The sequence below is a fragment of the Sminthopsis crassicaudata genome, chromosome 1, assembly GCF_048593235.1.
Source record: "Sminthopsis crassicaudata isolate SCR6 chromosome 1, ASM4859323v1, whole genome shotgun sequence".
Classification (NCBI taxonomy): domain Eukaryota; kingdom Metazoa; phylum Chordata; class Mammalia; order Dasyuromorphia; family Dasyuridae; genus Sminthopsis; species Sminthopsis crassicaudata.
The window spans coordinates 579,921,093-579,931,765 of NC_133617.1; the positions used below are offsets into that span (position 1 = coordinate 579,921,093).

At 37.0% G+C, this 10,673-nt stretch overlaps 1 long non-coding RNA gene across 1 annotated transcript in view; it reads right to left on the reverse strand.

The window, feature by feature from the left end:
- LOC141555377 (uncharacterized) overlaps nucleotides 1-6,678 on the reverse strand; it is a 25,490-nt gene extending 18,812 nt beyond the window's left edge. Inside the window, exon 1 of the long non-coding RNA XR_012486175.1 lies at nucleotides 6,606-6,678. This is a non-coding gene — a long non-coding RNA (uncharacterized LOC141555377). The remainder of the gene's footprint in view (nucleotides 1-6,605) is intronic.
- Nucleotides 6,679-10,673: the final 3,995 nt, after the last annotated feature.

A 10,673-nucleotide genomic window follows, 5' to 3' on the forward strand; every position in this document is an offset into this window, starting at 1 on the left:
CATATGGACCTATGTGGCCCTCATATTGATGTTTTTGTGAATAAATGGATATTTGGACCAGACAAGAAGTAAATTTTCTACAACAAAAAATGGCAGGGAGGCAATAAGAACAAAAAAGTTGGAAGTAGGAAATATTAAACATGCTTAGGAAACAAGAAGTAGTCCAGCTTGATTTTAGTGGAAAATAAGAGCATTTTAGTGAAAATAAGAGCATTAGGGGTTTGAAATAAAGCTTGGGAGGATAGCCTTCAAAAAAGTCTTGATCTCACTAATTTTCATTATAGTATGACAGCCTTACATTATTTCTCAAATCTTCACCCACTCTATTGAACCCCTTCATTACATAGCAAGAAAGAGATTTGCATAAACTGAATATTTCAGTAAAAATTGAATGGAGAAATGATGCAGCCTGCTTTCCAGACTTGGCTGGTAATGCACTTACTACCATTTTATAGGAGCTCCTTGTCAGAATTATAAATCTTACAAAATGAAACTACCTTTAAATGGAGCATATCTGGAAATCACAACTCAGCAAAGTATGGCTTTTCTTGACAATTCCACACGCCTATGAACATATGTAATTTTAGAGCCTATTCTAACTGTACATTGCACTGGGTCTCTTAGTCTGGAATGAAATGTGATTTGAGACTTCAGTTCCTCATGAAGAAAATTGTGACAATTGGGTATAGTCTGATCTTAAGGAGATTATTTGAGACAAATGTGACCTGGTAGGTATCTGAAATCAAGCACCCAACTCCAATTTACTGAGGTTTAGGAGATTTGTACTTAAGGAAGAGGAGGAAATGAAGGATGGAGAGGAAGAAGAGGAGGGCAGGAGGAGGAAGAGGAAGAGGAGTAAGGAAAGAAAAAAAACAAAAGAAAAGAGAGAGAAGAAAGAAAGAAAGAAAGGAAAGAAGAAAGAAAGAAAGAAAGAAAGAAAGAAAGAAAGAAAGAAGAAAGAAAGAAAGAAAGAAGAAGAAGAAAGAAAGAAAGAAAGAAGAAAGAAAGAAAGAAAGAAAGAAGAAAGAAAGAAGAAAGAAAAAAGAAAGAAAGAAAGAAAGAAAGAAAGAAAGGAAAGAAAGAAAGAAAGAAGAGAAAGAAAGAAAGAAAGAAAGAAAGAAAGAAAGAAAGAAAGAAAGAAAGAAGGAAGGAAGGAAGGAAGGAAGGAAGGAAGGAAGGAAGGAAGGAAGGAAGGAAGGAAGAAGGAAGGAAGGAAGGAGGAAGGAAGGAAGGAAGGAAGAAGGAAGGGGAAAAGGACAAGGAGGAGGAGGATGAAGAAGAAGAAAAAAAGAGATGAGGAAGAAAAAAGAAAGAGGATGAAAAGAAAAGGAAAAGAAAGGGACATGAGAATCACTTAATAAATGCCTATTCATTTTGGTTTACTTAGAATGGTCACAGTAAAGGGATGGATTAGTTTAACAGTACCAGTCTTTTTTACGATTTAGACTGAAGAACCATGAGGAGAAACTGATGGGAATTCCTGCACATTGGCAGAAAAAGTTCTGACAGCTGGAAATAAGTTATGAGTGCAGAAATGTGCTGGAGTTCAGGACCACATCAATATTGTTATACTTTAAGAAAGTGAAGCCAGGATCTGCCATTGAATATTTGTGTTCAATTCTCACTCACTATCAATAGAATAGTAGACAAATTCCTAAAGGCTGGATTTGATTTTGGAAGCTGGGGCTGAATGGCAAAAAGTATAAAGTGTCCTGCCAACAACAGAACCTTACAACAAACCTTGCATTCCTCAGGCAATTATTTCTATTTCTCTTCTTGTCAGATTGGGAAGAGGTGGTATGGTGTAATCAAAGGATAGAATGCCAAATCCAAAGGATTAGCATTGCTTCTTCAACCAGCAACTCAGGAAACATTGGCTGAGAGTAGAGCACTGTGCAAAAAATATTTCAATTTATCTCATTCTCTCCCCTGTACAAAGAGTAAACTATTAATTGGTCCTGTCCTATACCTCAGGGAAGTTATTTGAATTTATCAGAATATTTTAGATTCATAAATTGCTAGAGCTAAGAGAGATGCCCAAGGTGGGAGTGGGGGGCAAGGTTAAAAGGAGGGAGCAATAAAAAGATTCAAACTGCCATATATAGTGTGAGTTGAAGGAATTGGCCTAATTTAGGCCCAAAGAATAAAAAAAGATATAGTTGGATAGTATTATTCTCTTAATACATTAGAAAAAGAGTCAAGCAAAAGAAAGATTAAACTTACTTTATTTGACCCAGAAGGCAGAACAGGAAAAGGTTGCAAAGATTACAAAGTGATTAAAAATAAGCAAATCTAAGCCTGATATTAGGGGGAAACTTCCAACAATTGAAGCTATCTAAAAATGGAATCATCATCACTTTGAAGTTCAAAAATCACACAAATATTATGTGATTTCCCCCTCAAAATAACCCTGATAAGTAGGTGCTATTATTGTCCCCATTTTACAGATGAGATAGGCAGAGGTTACTTGACTTGCCTAGAATTTTAGTTAGCAAGTATTTGCTATAAGATTTGAACTCAAATCTTCCAGTTCTAATTCCAGTTCTATCCTTTGTACTCCTTCTTACTTCTCAGTTCCTTCTGCCTAGCAAGAGCTGGATGTCCATTTATTAGATAGATTGGGTTTTTGTGCAGTATGAGTTAAACTAGATGGCCATCTCTGGGGATCTATGATATTTTAAAAATCAAACTTTTAGTTATTAAGTTCCTATTATATACCTGTTATATCTTCTGGAACACAAAACAAAGGCAAAAATAACTCCTGACATCACAGAGGTCGATTAGGGAAACATGTACATACATACATAGATTCAAGCAGATAAAACGTGTGATTTTTTTTAGAAGGGGGACACAGCAACTATGGAAATCAGTAAGGGAATCACATCAAAGAAAAATTTTAAGGTGAATCTTAAAAACAAATTAAGGATTCTAAGGGATGGGGGTGAGGAGGAGTTACAGGTATGAATGACAGTACAAAGATGAAGAGATGGGAGGTGCATTATGTATAAGAAGAGCAAGAAGGTCAATTAGCAATATGAGAGAGGAAAAAGTGTGTAATAAGGGTGGAAAGATTGGTTGGTTATGAAAATTATGAAAAGACTTAATCCAAAAAAAAAAGAAGTTTATTTAATTTTAGAGACAGTAGTGAGCTTCTAGAGTTTATTGCTACCAAAAAGGGTCATATTAGCAAACCATTTTAGAAGGGACTTCATTTCATAGGTTTTTTTCTGCAATTAATCCCACCTTGAATTGATTCTAAGATAAACCCATCTTATCCAGACCATACTTTATATAAATGTTCCATGAAAAAAAGTTCTATTTTGATGCCTCATTGTCATACTTTGTCGTAGGAATTTTAGGTTCCTAAAAGGTATGCCCCAGAGCTCAGGCTTTGATGGGTCCTACCCAACTAGAAAGATTTCAAGTATGGACCCAGTGTAAGAGTTCGTCTGTCTGTTGTCCAAAGGTCAGCCCATAGAGTGATTGTGGCACATTAGCCATATGCTTTTCACTTCCCACCAGGCATGAAGATAGCTAAATGAGGAGAGATTCATTGCCAGAAGGCTGGCCACCAGATGCTGAACTATTTTGGCCACTAAAACTCATAAAACTATCCACTAATCTTATGGAGGGGTCATGATTCGGACACTCATAATAATGAAATTATGGATCTTTTAAACTACTGATACGCAGTAGAGAAATAGACTCTTATTTCAGTATTAAGATATTATTACTAGTATGTGACATATCCTCAATTTAATTGCAAAATATATTTACATTTCTAATTAATGTTATTGTTTGGGTTTAGGGAAAGTATCTAGTTTGGAGCATTTGGACCACACAGATGGAAGAATTTATATATAAAGGCTAAATTGCAATGCAATGACCTGGGAAAGTAATATTTTGTAGTACCTCATACTGGAGAAAATGAGAAAAACAAAACCAATGCCAAACTGAGATTATTTTTGTTAAATATAGATTGTCTTATTGGAAATTCCTATGGAAATCTTAGTCCCTGTGAGACATGTTGCTTGGTAAAAGATTACTGTCTCCATTCTAGATAGGTTTTCTTTTTAATTTAAATAAATTTATTTTTTACTTTACATTTATAATTTGTCCCTTTGCTGTTCTTCCAGTTGAACAACAAATGTGAATAAATGAATAGCATCTTCCTTATAAATATTTATAGTCTAGCAAAACAAATTCACACATTGGCCATGCCCAAAAAAATGCATATTTCTCTGTGTGTTTTTAATTCATCACCTCACTGGCAGAACGTAAGTGGTATGTTTCATCCACAATTATCTGAACTCATCTAACACTTTCCATGTTATATGAGATACTACTACTGAGAAAATAAAAGGGGAATTATCACTGGGCCTACAAATTGCCACTGGCCTTATGCTAATTGCATCAGGCCCCAGGATAGTACAAGGCTGAGGTACATGGTCACACTAGAGGGTTGAACCTTACATTATGTACAGGACAACCCAAACGGAGCTTAAAGTCAAGATTATGATATTCATTTGAATAGCAGCCCATTAAACTAATGGCAAACTAATGGAATGGCAGCTCATTAAACTAGTCCATCAGCATTCATATCTAGTATAGGCAATGCAAAAAGACTAAAAGTTGGTCCAGAATTGAATGGGATGAAGACAGAGGGCAGAAATTGCTTAATAGTTTCAATGCTTCCAAACTGCTGTCTGGCAAAAACATCTTTTTAGCACAAATGTCTTGTCACTGATCCTGTGTCACTAGAAATTAGAAAAGCCTAACATCCAAATAATCAAAATTATGGGAAGTCTAAAGGGCAATGGAAAGAAATTAAGAAGTTATATTTAGACTGCAGCATATTAGCAACAATGCAGAAAAAGTAGCATCTGAGACATAATCCTAAAAACACATGAGCTGAAAATGGAGGATCAAGTAATAACAGTAAAAATTGTATTCTGGATACACATTTGGTTCTCTATGAAGGTCTTATGGGATCACAAAAGAATAAAAAAAAAACTTGGATGAATTTTATTCTTTACATTGAAAGAAGTGTCTCTATCATGAGATCATCAACCACTGACATGTTGAAATATATTATTATAAGATCTATGTCCTTCAGACATAGTTGAGCAAGAAATAAATTCCTGTGCTCTTCTTGCTCTCTCTACTCTGTTGGATTCAACTCAGGACACATGAGAGAGGCAACCACTACCAGTGTATTCCAGGATCTCTGGTCAGCTGGTGGAGGCTTTGGGTGAAAAAATGTCAACACTGATGCTTAGAAGATTTTAGAGACTTCATCCTAAAATGACATATTGGCTCCTTAGGACATCATGAAAACTTTACCAAAAGGGAACAAGACATCTTATTTGTAGTTATTGTAGGGCACAACAGAGACATTATTCATATTATAGTGGTTTCACAAACCCTCCGGATGTCTTGACAATAAGTTACAGATGTTTAATTCCAAATTAAGAAGCTAAATATAGTGTGGACTCGACAAATGGCAATTTTCTATAATTTGAGGAAAATATTTGGTAGCTCAGTTCCCCACTGGAAATAGCTGGCAGGAATTCTTCTTTCTATCAGTGTTTCTGCCAACATTTCTGAAGACATATCACTGCCAAAGTAAAACAATGGTTGGTTAAACAGACTTGGTCAACAGTTATGATTCTATCTTGTTATCTTGATGCATTCACATGGATACACTCGGTGCCTAGCAGGCTGTTGGTAAAGTAAGGGATGATTTTAACCTTAGAGGTTCATTTTTTTGGAGCTATTTCCCGTATTTTCAGGTTTTGCTTCCTTGACTCATATTCCTTTGTTTTTAATGGAAGCTTTATCAATTTTTACATGGCATGCTATTTCACCTCCTTATATTATCATCTTTATTCTGCTTGCAATAAGATATCATTCTGAGATTGGCAAAGTTACTTACTACAATGATTCTTTGTTCTAGAAAAAAATGCATGAATAGGACATTATTAAAATAGAGAAGGAAGTGTACTTCATTCCATTCATTATTTACTTAGTGGATATTGCCATGGTACCAGGGTCCTTTACAGAAGATAAACAAAGTGAAGCAATAATACATTGTATTTTGATCTTGCCTCTAATCTGGGGCCCTCAAAGTGCTCCCCAAACACTGACTCATTAATCAGAGCATTATAAGACGTGGGGAAGCTACGGTCATATGGGGCAGTGTGCTTTTTGAGTACCCTGTAAGAGCAGAGCAGGTAACCACTTTTATTGTTCAGCCATTTCAGGCGTGATTGACACTTTCGTGACCACATTTGGGATTTTTTTGGCAGAGACAGGGAACTGGTTTTCCTTTTCCTTCTCTGGCTCATTTTATAGATGAGGAAACTGAGACAAAGAGGGTTAAAGTGACTTGCGCAGAGTCACACAGAGAGTAAGTGTCTGAGGCCAGATTTGAACTCATGAAGACTCCAGGCCCAGCACTCTAACCATTGGGATACACTGATGTCCGGTAGCCACTTTAGGATAACTCAAAGGACATGAAAGATAAAGTCCCTACATCCAAGGAGCCTGTTAGCCTAATTAGAGAGACTGAATACATATATAAAAAAGGCCTTGAGAAGACTTACCAAGGTGATAGACAAGGGGAGAACTTTTGCAGGTCAGAGGCAGCAGGGATAAATCACACTCTAGGCAGTGGAGACCATGTCCAGCTAGAAAGAAGACAGTAAAATGATCTGGGATAGAGAAGAAACAGACCAAATGCATAAAGGCAGGAGGCCTCCCTCAGCATCACAGCTGCTTAAATTTCATACACTGCTTCTCTCTGGCCAAATCAATATCCAGCCAATGCAAGATATAGTAAAACCTTTAAGAACCTACCCTGCCCCTCACCCCAGCCTTCCTCAGAGAGGTGTTGAATTGTGGGTATGGAACACTGCATATAATGGCAATGTTTTCCCCCATGTGTTGTTTAGTTTGGCTGAAGGGGGTTTGTTTTTTCTTTTTTCTTTCTTTTTTTTATTGTTCCATATTATAAGAGATGGCTCTCTGGGATAGGAAATGGAAAGAAACACATTCAGGAAATTAAGCAACATAAAAACAAAAGATATCAATAAATTTAAAAACAAAACTGTACAGTAAATGCATTGCGTGCTCAATAAGTCCTGGGTTCTCACCAAGTCTAGAACTTGAGGGATTTCCCTTACCCATAGTTATCTAGGGACTCTCTTCCTGTTACTATGTGTGTATTGTGTGTATTCTTGACCATTTGATGTGAGTTGTATGAATCCCCAGAGCCAGATCCTGTGGTGGAGGATTTCAGCTGATATTGTGTCCATGGGAAGCCAGGGTACATTTTCCTCAGCTGAACAGACCCCTGAGGAGAATTCTGGCTGCAGATTCAGCTCAGGGAGCTCACCTGCCTTCTCTGATTGCTCTGGGACTCCCGTTATGTCTGCTGTGGAGAAGCCACCCAAAGGAAGTAAGGAAGCTTCTTTGCAGTTACAGCAGCACACAAACAACTAAAACTTCATACCTGCTGCTTCCTGTGGGCCCAACTTCCAAGAAGCAGGAAAGAATGACCAGATGGGAGTGGGGCTATTCAGGAAAATTTGTAGGCAATATTTTGAAAGAGAAAAGAGATATAGAATAGGGAACAGAAGGGAAGGAAAAGTTTATTCTAATTATATAAAGTATAACCAATGGGCACAGGACTTAGTATTCTGAATCACTCAGTAAATCAACAATAAAGAATTATTAAGTCCTTACTATGTGTCATACACTGTGTTATTTGGGGGCAGGAGGGAATGAAGAAAAGGATAACAAAGAAAGGTAAAAAGATGGACAACACGTCAGTTCAAGAAATAAATAGAATGAATGGTGACCAAGGACATGCTCAATAATGGATGCTAGAACTGATGGCAGTAAGATGGTATAATGGATAGAACACTGAACCTGCAGTCAGGAAAACTTGATTTCAAATTCATCCTCAGACATTTACTAGCTGGGTGACCTTGTTTGCCTCAGTTTCCTTATCTGTAAAATAAGCCAGAAAAGGAAATAGCAAATTATACCAATGTTTTTCCTAAGAAAAAATCATAAATGTGGAACATGGATGTGAATCCCACATTTCCCATTTACTACCTGTGTGACCCTGGATAAGAAATTTACCTTATCCGGACATCAGATTCCTCATCTATTCTATGAATGAGTTGGACTAAATGGTCTCTAAGTTCTCTTTTAGCTCTGATTAATGATCCAAGATTAAACTGTGTTCAACTCTTTAGAAACATCCATTACAATGCAATTAATGAATTGTTTTTGAATCTTTTCAATTGTGTCTGGATCTTCGTGATGTCATTTGGGGTTTTCCTGGCAAAGATACTTAAGTGGCATGCGATTTTTTTCTCCTGCACATTTTATAGATAAGGAAACTGAGGCAAATAGGATGAAGTGATTGGACCAGGATCACACAGTTAGAAAGTGTCTGAGGCCAGATTTGAACTTAGGAAAATCAGATGTCTTTCTGGCTCCAGGCCTTGTACTCAATGCACTTAGCTATCCCAATAAATATGTTAATTACAAATTCATCTTATATATATTAAGAGAGAGATTATGTTTATCCCTTTCTTATATCATCACAGTACTGAGAATTGAACAAACATGTACATATTTGTTGAATGATGGATTATAGGAACAGGTTCTCCTAGGCTTTCTTTTTCATAGTAACTGGATGGATCTGAAAGTAATAGAACCACCATTTAAAGAGGACATACATGGAATGGACACTGTCCAGAGGAGGGCTGAAAAAAAAAGAATTTTGTGGAAAAAAAGAGGGATCTTTAGCCAGGAGAGTAAGTAGCTTTCAGGGACACATGATATTTATCTTTTAGTATTAGAAGGATTGTCAATGGGGAGAAGGATTAAACTAATTCACTCAGCCCCAGAGGGCAGAACAAGGAGCAAGGAGGAGAAGTTAAACGTAGCTAGCTGTAAGGAAAGCCTTTCTAAGAATTTGCTGTTGTTCAGTCGTGGCTGACTCTTGGTGACCTCAGAAACTTGTCCATGGGGTTTTCTTGGCAAAGAGCTGCTTTGCCATTTCCTTCTCCAGCATGTCCCCATTTGACAGATGAGGAACTGAGTAAGTGTCTTGCCCAGGTTCACATAACTAGTTAAGTGTCTGAGGCTAGATTTGAACTGAGATTTTTTCCCAACTCCAGGCCTGATGTTCTATCCACTGCACCACCCAGCTACTTCTCACTAACAATTAGCATGAACCAATAGCAAAATAAGTTTCCTCTGGAGACAATGGGATTTTCTGTTATTGGACATTTCCAAGCCAAAGGTATGTGAACACTCACTGGTGTGTTGTAGAAGAGATCACTGAATGAATGTGACCTCAGTCAAACTGAGATCTTAACTTAAAATTCTCCCTCTGAATCCAGCCATTCTGATCTCTATCTAATTGGCCACTGGACTCAGATGGCTCTGGAGGGGAAAGTAAGACAGGTGACCTTGCCCAGCCCTCCTTCACTTCAATTGAAATCACTCTCATGTCATGGAACTCTTCAAGAATGAAGGATAAACAACTATCTAAACCCAGCATGGGTGGAACTATATGGTCTCTGAAGTCACTTCTACTTCTAAGAGTCTCTAGTTCAGTGATACATTATTTAAACAATTATCTAGGTTCTTAGAAGTGTCCCAAATCCAAGTGATAATTCAATATCAAAATAATTAGTTTCTATTGTAATTTTATATATTTTATTTCATAAATTTAAAAGATTATTCTTAGAAAAGGTCAGAAGACCAAAGAGGTCCAGACAAACATAAAAGAAGATAAAAAGCCATGGCATTAAGACTATATATAAGTTGAGCAACAGTTGCTCACCAGGATTGATAGTTTCCTCACTGGAAGTTCCTATTCCCTGTGCCATTGAAATTACAGGCTCGAAATACATATGTATATGTGGTATATATATATACCAAGTAGCCCCATACTTCTTATCTACTTTAACTTCTAGTACACTTAAGAATATAATTACAATAGTTTTAGATCAGAAAAATCATATAATCTATATGAAAGCACTTTTTGGATAGTAAAGGACCTTATACATCTCCATCTAAAATAATGATGTACTATTTTGTTACTATTAAAACTCTGACTTCTTTTTTCTCAGTTGCCTAGACTATGAGGCCCCAGATTCAGTCCCTAAAATTGACCACAGCATATAATTTCTATTCCATTCCTTGGGCACAAGAGGGACTATTTTCTCAGTCTCACAAAGATACTCCCTCATTTAGATGAGAGTGGGCAAATTACCGCCAATCCCTCCCTACATGTCCTGTTGATGATGAGGTAGCAGAGCACCTTTTCTGTGAATGGCAGTATCTCATTCTTCTGGTTCACGAGGGGCCAATCCAGCACACCTGGACAGGTTTATAGACAGTATAAGAATTCAGCAAGAGAACAATAGAGACTCATTTTTATGCTTTCAACAGTGCTTTAGAATATTCCAACCATGGTTAAGAACTCCATATTGCATCTTGATAGTTACAAAGTCAACTTCCAAGAAAATCTAACAATCTGTATTAAATATCTCAGAAACTCTGTGTTTTCTTGATAATGGTCTGCAAGTTTGCTGGCCAAAAGTGTGGGTTAGGAAGGTGAGTAGAGGAAAAGAACATGTTGAAAT